Here is an 11,218-nt window from a genome sequence, read left to right as displayed (position 1 = left end):
TCCCCCCATTCCCCGCCCATTCCCCTCCCCCTTTCCCCACGCTGCACGTGCCTGAGCACGGCCGGGGCCCGCGCGCGCACGTGCCGGCCGGGGTGCGCATGCGCGTGCTGGGGTAAGGCGGGGGGGCGATGCGGCCCGCGCCTGCGCACTGCGCTGCGCGGGGGACGCGCGAGCGTGCACACCCGTGTGCACGGCTTGCGTGGGTACAGTGCGCACCTGTGCACTCGTGCTAAGCACAGCACACACACATAGAGTGGRCGTGTGCACAAATATATATGTACAGTGCACAGGTATGCACAGTGCAGGCGCATGCACACGTGAAAACTGCATGCATGCATATATACTCAGTGTGCATGTGTGCGTGTGCACACGCACACGTACACCCAGTGCACATATGCGTACATATACACAAAGTGCACATGCATATGTGTGCAGGGTGCACCCACATACACATGCAGTGCATGCTTGTGCACCTGCAGCGCACACCTGTACACTGCGCACATGCATGTGCGCACACATACACAGTGTGCATGCATGCACGTGCAGCACATTGCACATGCATGCAGTGCACTCACATACAGATGCATGTGCACATACACAGTACAGAGGCATTTGTACACATACTCCACACACATGCACGCGTGGCACACCATGCATRTGCACATACCTGTATCTGCAGCGCATGCACAGGCACTCCGTGCACACATGCAGTGCACAGCCACAAATATGCACGCACAGATGCACTGCATGTGCACACTGACATGCACAGTGCACATGCATGCACAAACACACATGTACATGTAGCAAACAGCACAGCCCTCTGTGCCCCACTGCCCCTGCACCCCCACTACCTGTACCCCACACCTGCCCCCACATCCCCATACCTGCAGCCTTGCCCCATACCTGCATCCCCAAATCTACCCCTACCTCCCCTATACCTGCACCCCCCCCACCTGCCCCTACATCCACTATACAAGGCTGGAGTTAACGTCAGGCCTGCTGAGTCGGGGAAAGCGGCTCCGCTGCAGTTCCTCGGGCGCTAACGTCATCCCGGGGAAGGGCCRCGGGAGCCGTTATCACCTTGCGAACCGCAGTGTAAGGAGCCGCCTGCAAAGTCCAAGGACGCACAGCTGGCAGGTGCTCGTGGTGCCACCACCCTTGTCCCAGGGCGCCCGCCAGGCCCTCTTGCAGCACCCACCGGAGGGAATCTGGGCACCGGAGCCACCTCCAGTGACTTTTGGAGAGGAAGATGATGATGCTAGGAGGACCCGGGATAGAAAGCAGGGACGAAGGCTCATTCTTTCATAAACATTTAGTTTGTAGCTATTATTATTAATAATGTTTTCAATTTAGTTAGATTYATGCAGAATGGAAGAGCATCCTGATGCAACAGAAACCATTGCCTTCATTTATGCCCAGTCTCTCTGCACCGCTTTCAGTGGATATGAACTACTGCCGGGCCAGCGTAAAAAGGCCAGAACRTAAATAGGAAGGAAGCCCACGTTCCCCGGGAAGACTCTTGGCTATAWACCATCCCCTTGCTCTGGGTCTGGCCTCCATCCTGAAGCTTCTGAGGGCAGAAATTTTGCCAGCAAACTGCAGAAGGAGAGAGGCGATGCTTTGCTGAAGCGCTTGGAAATGAAGGTAACTYGGTCTGCATGCTCTTCGCAGCAACCTCTGAAGAGAGCTGGGGAAGGACTGAGATGAAAAAGAGCTCAGAGGCCCCAGTGCTGTGCAGCTCTGGAGCCTGGCTGAGCCCAGAAGAGCCTGGGATGTGTGTGTGATGGGGGCTGCGTCCCCAAAAGGGGCATAGCAGAGCCTCTGTGATGGCTGTTTTCCAGCGACATACCTCCTCTAGCAGTTTATTTTATTACAGGAGAAGCTGGGAGCATCCACGAGACATACAGAAGCAGAAGAAGATGCCTGTTATCTGTTGCCAGAGAAGAGTCTGGGGAGGGGAAAATTGCCCAAAGCAACATCTGCTGGGATGAGGAAGAGTCCATGCTCCCTCCTGGCCAGAGGATGACACAAGTGATGGGTCATGGTGGCAGCCACACACCTGCAGGACTCTCTGGTGAACACCATTCCCTTAGGGACACGTCAGCAGCTGAATTCAGGTTGACATCTGGGGACAACATAATACTTCCAAGGGCAGGCAAGGGACCCACCTCGTACCACTGGGGGGTGGATCCAGCTTACCAGTGTCCAGCTGGTTGCCCCAGGAACTTCATGTCTGCTCTTTCCTCCTCCAGCCCTGAGTCCAGATGCAAAATCAACCAGAAGAGCAATTGAGATTTTGCTGGTTGTCCCCAAGTATAATTGTTTGCAATGTTCAGGGTGGAAGAAGAGCTGATGGTCAGAGACATCACAGGTCCTGACTGGCTGGGAAACGAACCCCGAGCTGTCACAGCCAGTGGGAGCCCCCCTCTCCAGCTGAACGGGCTCTGCTTTCCAGAAACACTTTGCTCGCTCTAGGTGTGCCCAGAAAACCGTGGCATTTCCCAACAAGCCTGAGACTGGCCACTGTCCCCACCTTGCCTGGTCTGGTTCAAGGTCCCCCATGATGTCCTTGTCCCTGGAGCATGTCTCAGCAAGGCTGCTCTGCTCCATATTGGTGGCTTTAAGCACCCAAAAGTGATCGTTTACCAGTTCTTGGGTACTAGGTGCCTGGAAGGTTGGGTGTGGAGTGAGCAGATCCAGGCAGTAACTGCTCCTGCAAAGCCCAGATTGCAGGGAGGCCACAGAGGGCTGCACCCGATACCCAGTCCTGCACGGTGAGCACAACACGTGCCCAGGAAGGAGAAGCTCTTGTGTCCGAGGGCAGCTTTGCTAAAGATCACGCACACACGTAAATATGGGGCACACAGTTGTCTTCCTTAGTGGTCCCGCACGCCTGGGATCACTCATGGTGGTAGGGGAGTGCTGAGGTGTCTCTTCCACTCCATATCCCCATGTGCCAGCCCATTCAGTGATCTGCTGACCAGCTGGGACTCACCACAGACCAGAGGCAATTTTGTGGTACAGCTGACAAAGGAGAGCAGAATGACTAGCATTGCTAGATGACGCTGTCCGCTGCTACCACCTGCTGCCCTGTGACTAGGTGCCCCAGCAGCTCATCTGTCCCCTGACATTGCACTCCAGCAAGTCCTCATTGCACGGTCTCCTGCATGGGCTGTCTGGTGAGTAAATGTCAGGACGTCTACGAGGGGCTTGACACCCAGCTGGGTGCCTCTCTGCTCCCCCCGCAACACTCACGCCCGCATCCAAACCCGAGGGATCTCAGCCTCCCCTCTGCCAGCAYTTCTGCAATACGACGGGGTTCAGGGCCTGACACACGGGCCAACCCCAGCCGTGACTGCATCAGCCCCACTTACCCCAGGCCCTGCCCCACTAACCACGAGCCCGCAGGGAGAGAGAGGTCTGCTGCTGTTTCCTCGAGGAGCTGATAAAACGCACCTGGTAGCCCATGCAAGGAAAGGAGAAATGCATATTTAGCTAAATGTTAGCATTTAGCTAACACACAGCCTCTCCCACCCTAAATTCTTCCTCCCATTCATGGACCACAAAGTTGACCAGGACCTTTCTCCCTAACCCTGTGGAACAGAGGGCTGGAATCAGCCCCGACTCCCACCCAAGACCTTGAGACAGGAGAGCAGAGCCCCGGGCACACAGCGATGCCATTTCCTCTGACTTGCTGCCACGTCCAATCAGCTATTAGCTGCATCATTTCAACAACCCCATGGAGAAACACACTGATCTGTGACCTGACGATGTGAAGGCACATGTCCCCGACTAACCCCACTTGTCCCAGAGCTGTGCTCTGGAAGTGACAGGGACCCACAGCAGGCRCAAGTGGGTGTCTGTTAGCTATGCCAGTGAGGGATCTGCTCCTCTCTGTGTTCCTGTTTCCATCCTGCAGAAGGGTAATGATACTACGAAGTGTGTCATGACCACACAGGCCCACCTGCACACTTTTCATCATCCTCACAGGGCTTTGGGCTGCCCCTAGAAGAGTCCTGAAGGGGGACATAGTGCACAACCCACCTGGATTTAGTTTGGTCTTTACATCCATGCCTTGTTAAAAAGAGGGAGGAGAAGATAAAATGATTTGGGAGGAAAGAATTACATAGACTTGCCACTGCTGATGGCACTTGTGACTCTAGGGACCAGCTCCAACCTCTCATTGCTGTTGGAAGCAAGACAGACACAAATTGAGCCAGGTAGCCTCCAAGAGCCCACCTTGCCCCCCCTGATTTCTGGTAGGCTTTTCTGCCTATAATGGCTCATCAGAGCCATCTCACATCAGGCCTCACAGAGAACATCACTTCTCTTCAACTTTGCTCTTATCAACCACCACTGCAGAGTCCATCTCACTGTCCCAAGGGTCTTAACAGACAGCTTCCCTATAGCTGCTGCATGAGGTGAGAATCTGTAGGACTATCAGAAATTTCCCTTTTGGCTCTTCTYCCTTTCATGGTTCACTTCTCTCCCTCCACCTACATCAAGCTGGGAGAGGGGACCTCTGGGTTCCACCACCAAGCCCAGGTGATTAGATAGTGGCAAGGGGGAGCAGCCACAGCTGGAGACAGGATGGACAACCACTCTGAAAGCTACTGTGGTCCCATTGGCCCCCTGCTAGGAACAGGACCAGCCTTCAGCACAGCTGAGATCATTCTGCACACCAGCGCCCTCGTGGCTCCAAAAGGCCAGATTTCCTGAGCTGGAGCAAGCCCTGAGCCACACACCTTGTGTCTAGTTAGTCCTGTGTCCACCCAGCAGGGCTGGACTTGCAGAGTAACTGTGCATCGCTAGACATTATCAGCACAGCATCCCGTCAGGAAAGGGGCAGTGCTGGGAGTCGGCTTCTGCTAATGCCAGGAGAGGCCATCCAGTTCCTGGGAAAGACCGTCATGAAGAGCAGGCTTGGGGCTCCGCTGGAGAACGGCACACTGGGAAAAGAGCATATGACACATCACTGAGCCACTCTGGAGTCAATACAGTGGACAGCAAAGTTCAGCCAACACAGACACACACACAAATTCACACACTTCAATCCATTAAGATATGAAAGAGGTTTCTAAAATAAAGGTGTCTGAATACGAAGTGGAAAGACTGAACATGGACAGTCATCAGATATTTATCCTCTCTTCCTCAAACAGTGGGATTTCAACTTAAAAGTGTGAATCATTTTTAGAAGTCTTCTGGTTTTGATCACGGAGGAACAGAGGATTCCTTTAGCCATGCTTATAACTTTTTATTCATCTTTGTGTCTGTAAACAGAAATTAGGGTATTTCATTGCTTCCCACGACTCTGGATGCTGGAGCTTTCAGTGCAGCAGAGTAAGCAGAGAGCAAGAAGCTTGGGACACAGTCATGAGTGTCAGCAGTGCTCTGAAAGACACAGGTGACCTGCAATTTTCCACCCAATGGAAATGTGACTACTTGGACCCATTTTAAATTGTGAAAACTGTTGAATTTAAAGCTCTCCCTGTAATTACTTAAACAATGTATCTTCAGTCCCTATGGTGTCACTAAAACACAGTTTAGGTACCCAGGGAAGGGAAGGATGGTTCTTAGAATCTTACTTACAAAAAAAGTCTGTTCATTTTTCATAAAAAGTCATTTCAAATAGTAAGAACAGATTCATCAACACATCCCTGGGGCTTTTCAGCAAAGCTAAGAGCTTTGAAAAGCACAAGGGCACTGCACTGGGTTTGAAAGTCAAGCTGAGGATGCAGAAATCAGGTGCATTTGAGATGGGAAGCTCTCTGGAGCATGGAGCTGTCAGCACAGACTGGGTCTGCTGCACCCTGCATGCTGGTGGCATGGAGAAACACTGTGGGAAAATGAGGACTTGATTCTCCAGACACCCAACGATGTCTGGAAAGATCAATTACTGCTCTTGGGGCAGCACGAGATTATCACTAGAAGGGGTTAATAGTAGGATGACTCCAGGAAGCCCAAGGGTTTGATCTAGAGCTGAAAAAATGCCGTGACTGCATCTGCCTTGTGAGTTGAAGGAATCTGCTCCAGCCTCTGGGAAGGTTCAGTTCCCATAAAGGTAAAGGGATCTCTACGAGTCTGTACCTGCCTCGCCAACAGTGAAGGACAGCCCTAATGTGGTTGGTTCCATCAGCACCACAGCTGTCAGCTATGTCTTACCGTGAGTGACATGCTCAGTTTGTTTTATTTGGGGCTGTCATTCAGGTGGACTGCCTTTAACTCAAGCAAGGCTTGTGCAGATGCTTCCTGTGGAGACTAGGCAAAAAGGAGAGACAAAGTTTTATGGCACTTGGAAGCCTTTTTGCAGCTTCAGACACCTGGTGATCAAACAAACTTGGGAACTCATGTTTTTTAATTTGAGGATAACTCATAGAGATGCTGGCAGCCCTGAGCTGCCCTCATAAATCACACACGTGTCCCAGCTTTGTGAAGAGCGACTGGCATGTGTTATAATCATGCTTTGTCCTTTACTTAAGATGCCTCCACAGGGGAGATTTCCAAACTGTTAATGAAGAAGAAATTGAAGCCAGCCTGTGGTCACCACACAGCCCACTGGAACATGGCATGCCAGATCCCACTGTTAACCGAGCTGCACAAGCTGTAGTGAGGGGTGCCCAAGTCCTTGGCAGCTGAAGCTCATGCAGTCCATACCTCCATGCTCCTAGTATCCAGGGCTGGATGGCTCTAGCACAGTTGTGTGGGTCCAGGACCACTTTGGAGATCAACTTTCCCAGGAGAGGGAAATAATAACTGCAGTGACCAGGCTCCCTCCATGCAGCCCCAGTGCTATGCACAACTCTTGTTGGGGAGAATTGCAGAGTTGTGCCCTCACTCCAGAGTGGGTCCCTCGATTTCCCAAGGAGAACAGACAGGGTGGAGAATAGACAACTCAATCCCTTCTCCAGGTTGTGCGGAAGAGAGATCTGGATGATCTGCCAGCCACAGTGCTCCCTGCTGAGTGATGAAGGGAAGATCTGCAGTTGTCTTGCTACTGCAGGCCTGGGCTGTGTAGACAGCAAGAGAGGAAGGCTCCAGCCACCCTCTGCACCATGGAGGGGCTTCTCCTGAGGAGAGCTACCTCACTGAGCAGCAAGCAGGGCTACAGCAGGGCTGCGCACAGAATGCAATGGGAGCTCCTAGGTGATAGCCCAGCTATCCCTAGCTTTCACCAGTGCCCAGGCCATCAGTCATGGCCACCTCCTTGGGCAGCAGAGATGGAAACCAGAAGTCCAGCTCCCTGTAAGAGGAAGATCACCCCAGCTACAACCTGTGTGGATCCCCATCAAGTTGGGGCTGAGGAATGGCTGTGCCCATCCCTCACAGGCCATAGTCTTCTTTCTCAGTGTTGCTTTCTGGGAACCCTGAAGCAAATTGCTCTGTCTTTAAACCTTGTGAAAAATGAAAGATGCCAGTATATCAGGCCCATGGATACCTGATGTCTCTGTTGTCATGGAAACAGAAGACTATTATATTTTAATTTTTTAAGCTATCTGAAGACTTGAAACATCTCTCAATCCCCCAGTGATTAAAAGGAGCAGCAATGAAAACAAAAAGTATCCTTTGATAAAAGTGCATTTGCAGAAGCTGAAGTAGCATCAGCCTCCCCGACTAACCCCAGGGTAGCCACTCCACCCAATCTAATTTATTCCTATCTCCTTGTCAAACACAGTACCAGAATGCCATGCGCTGGCAGAGGGAGGCTCTGGCATCAGGATCAGTGGCTGCAGGGACCTAGATGTGAACTGTGGGCACAAAGACAGGGCCACGTTGCTGCAGACAAGCGCAGGAATAGCTTTCTCCATGTGCAATTCAGCCCGCAGGTAGGCTGCTCCCTATGAGGGTTCAGAAGGAGCAACCTCATGGCTCCCTGCTATAAACATTGACCCTGTTGGAGATAACGTTAGCCCAATGGAGTCAGTTCAAGTCTGAGTGCCCCTGAACCAAGTTTCTGCCTTTACTCTAATGACCTTTTACTTCTTTCTGCCCCTAGCATTTTTGAACCAAGGCCAAACCAAAGTGGAATGCAAACAAAGATGTGCCCATGATGGGACAAGGAAGAGAGGCTAAGAATAAGGGAGAGAGGCTGAGGAAGCCCCATGCATCCTGCCTTCTATGTAGTCCACCAAGATGTCTTGAAGCACCCCAATGATGTGAGTGAACTGCCCCTTGAAGTGCAATAGGGAGGTTGGGCTGTCTTCACTATCATGTGGGTAGGAAAATGGGCACTTAAAGAAAAGCACAATCCTCATCCTTTGTAGATCATTATGATAGGACATAATGGGTAACTATTAGAAAATGCTAAACTCCACAAAATTGGCCCACCTGATTTCACAGAAATGCCAGTCTGAAGAAGTGAGCCCTGAGTAGTGAATTCTGTAGCTCCTGTTTAGGAGCAATGAAGTTGAAACCCTTTTCACAGAAAAATATACACAAAGCAGCTAGTCCCTGATAATGGGAAAATAGCCTTAAAGTATATAAGGAAACCAAAAAGAAGATAAAACCTACGGGACAAAAGCTGTCCCGTAATATGTCCACTGTAATATGGACACAACTCTAAAGCAATGATCCACTTCAAATGGTGTTGAACACAAAGCGATGGATGGAAACAAGAAGATTCCTTTCTCCCAACAGACACTTTACATGCATGCAGTTGGCAAACCAGGAATAGAGCCTAGTAAATCCAAGTAGAAAGGCAAGGACTGAAAACAGGCTTAGACAGCTGCGAGGGAATGTGGCTGGGAGACAAGGGGCTTGCGCTCCACCTACATCAAGCTCAACACAGCAAGACCATCCCAACACAAACACATCCTTGGGCACACACAGCCTACCAGCGGGTACCAGATGCCAGCCCTACGAGCGTCAACAAATCTCCCAAGAAAAATATTCACCAACAACCGTCCGTGGCTACACATTCCTGAACAGCACACCACACAACACCCTCCTTTGACCAAACAAGGCCTGTCACACTCTAACGCCCCTCCGCCCACACCTCTTTCCAACTCCACCATGCCTCCACACACTGCAACAGCTCTCCTCCTCACCACCACTTGCTCGCCCTCCCAACAAACACTCACACGCAAGACCAAGCACAAGTGGGACCCTGCACAAAACAAACAAACAAGGAAGCAGGAAATGCTCCTACTTTCCCCAACTCTGCACAGCACCATTATTGCCCTACAGGCCCCCACTCCAGAGCACAAGGCAAGCGACATGCATGGCTCAGCTTCCTGCCTCAAGCTGAACAGCTCCAGTCTGGACATCTTTCTGCYAGCCCACACAGACAAACCCTACAAGCATCTACATGCTTTCTCTGGCTACACAAGAAGTCTTCTCCACCAGCCTTTTCGACTTCTACCCATAATGCAAAAACACATGTGGTGGCCACAGGCAGGAAACGAATCCTTCAGAAAACTGGCAGCACCAAGACCTTTCACAGGGCCACCAAGAAGAGAAACGCACTAGAGCAGCTCCCATCAGACAAGAGGCTGAGAGAGCAACAACTCTTTAGCCTCCCCGAAGAGAAGACTGAGGAGGCAGCTGATCAATGCACAGAAGGAGCTCAATGGAGGCTGTAAAAAATATGGCACCAAGCTGTCCTGGGGCTTAGGAACAGGCCAGGAAACACACCACATGCCCTTTGCATCCAGGGGAAACAACTTTTACTGGGACACCGCTGGAACCCTAGAACTGGCTGCCAGAGATTTTGTATCGTCTCCACCCTTGCACACACATACACAAAAGCCGCTGGCACAGTGTCCTAGGCTGCCACCTCCATTTCTCAGAATCACAGAATGGGTAAGGTTGGAAGGGACCTCTGGAGATCATCTACTCCAACCTCCCTGCTCAGCAGGGTCACCTGGAGCATGTTAGACAGGGTTGCATCCAGGCGGGTTTTGAATATCCCCAGAGAAGGAGACGCCACAACCTCTCTGGGCAAACTGTTCCAGTACTCCATCACTCTCACAGGGAAGAAATTCCCCCTCACATTCAGGCGGAACTTCCTGTGCTTCAGTTTTTGCCTGTTGCCTCTGGTCCTGTCGCATGGGACAACTGAAAAGAGTTTGTCCAAGTCCCCTTGACACCCTCCCTTCTGGTACTTGTACACATTGATACGATCCCCCCCTCAGCCTTCTCCTCCCCAGGCTAAACAGGCCCAGCTCTTGCAGCYGTTCCTCGTAGGGCCGGTGCTCCAGCCCTCTGATCATCTTTGTAGCCGTACGCTGGACTCTGTTCAGTAGCTCCATGTCTCTCTTGTCCTGGGGAGCCCAGAACTAGACGCAGTACTTGAGATGAGGCCTCCCCAGGGCTGAGGAGAGGGGCAGGATCACCTCCCTCCACCTGCTGGTAACACTCTTCCTAATGCACCCCAGGAGACCATTGGCCTTCCTGGCCACAAGGGCACATTGCTGGCTCATGGTCAACTTGTCATCCACCAGCACTCCCAGGTCTTTCTYTGCAGAGCTGCTTTCCAGTACTTCAGCCCCTAGCTTGTATTGGTGCCTATGGTTGGTTATGGCTCCCTAGGGACAGGACTCTGCACTTGCCCTTGTTGAACCTCAGGAGGTTCCTCTCCGCTCAGCTCTCCAGCCTGTCCAGGGCTCTCTGAATGGCAGCACAGCCCTCAGGTGTGTCAGCCACTCCTCGCAGCTTGGTATCATCAGCAAACTTGCTGAGGAGGCACTCCGTCCCCTCATCCAGGTCACTGATGAATAAGTTGAACAGGATGGGACCCAGTATTGAGCCCTGGAGGACGCCACCAGCCACAGGCTTCCAACTAGACTCGGCACCACAGAGCACAGCCCTCTGAGATTTGGAAGTCAGACAGTTCTCAATCCACCTTGGATTCACTCATCTAACCCACGCTTCCTGAGAATGCCTAGGAGCTCTTATGGGAGATAGAGTCAAAAGCCTTGCTCAAGCAAGGGGAGACAACATCCCCTGCTCTCCCCTCACCTTCCCAGCCACTCACTCCATCACACAAGGCTATCCGATTGCATGAGCCTGACCGCCCCTTGGGGAATCCAGGCGGACTACTCCTGAGCACCTTCTTTTCCTCCAGCAGGAGCTCTCCCATCACCTGTCCAGCCATGGAGGGCACGCTGCCTGGCCTGACGTTTCCGGCATCCTCCCTCGGGCTCCTTCTCAAGACGCCAGGGACACTGGCTTTCTCCCAGGCCTCAGGCACCTCTCCTGTTCTCCACGACCTTTCAAAGAG

Source organism: Rhea americana, unplaced genomic scaffold, assembly GCF_003343005.1.
Source record: "Rhea americana isolate MKP2758 unplaced genomic scaffold, rheAme1 scaffold_483, whole genome shotgun sequence".
NCBI classification, from domain to species: Eukaryota; Metazoa; Chordata; class Aves; order Rheiformes; family Rheidae; genus Rhea; species Rhea americana.
This window is presented reverse-complemented; position numbering follows the sequence as displayed.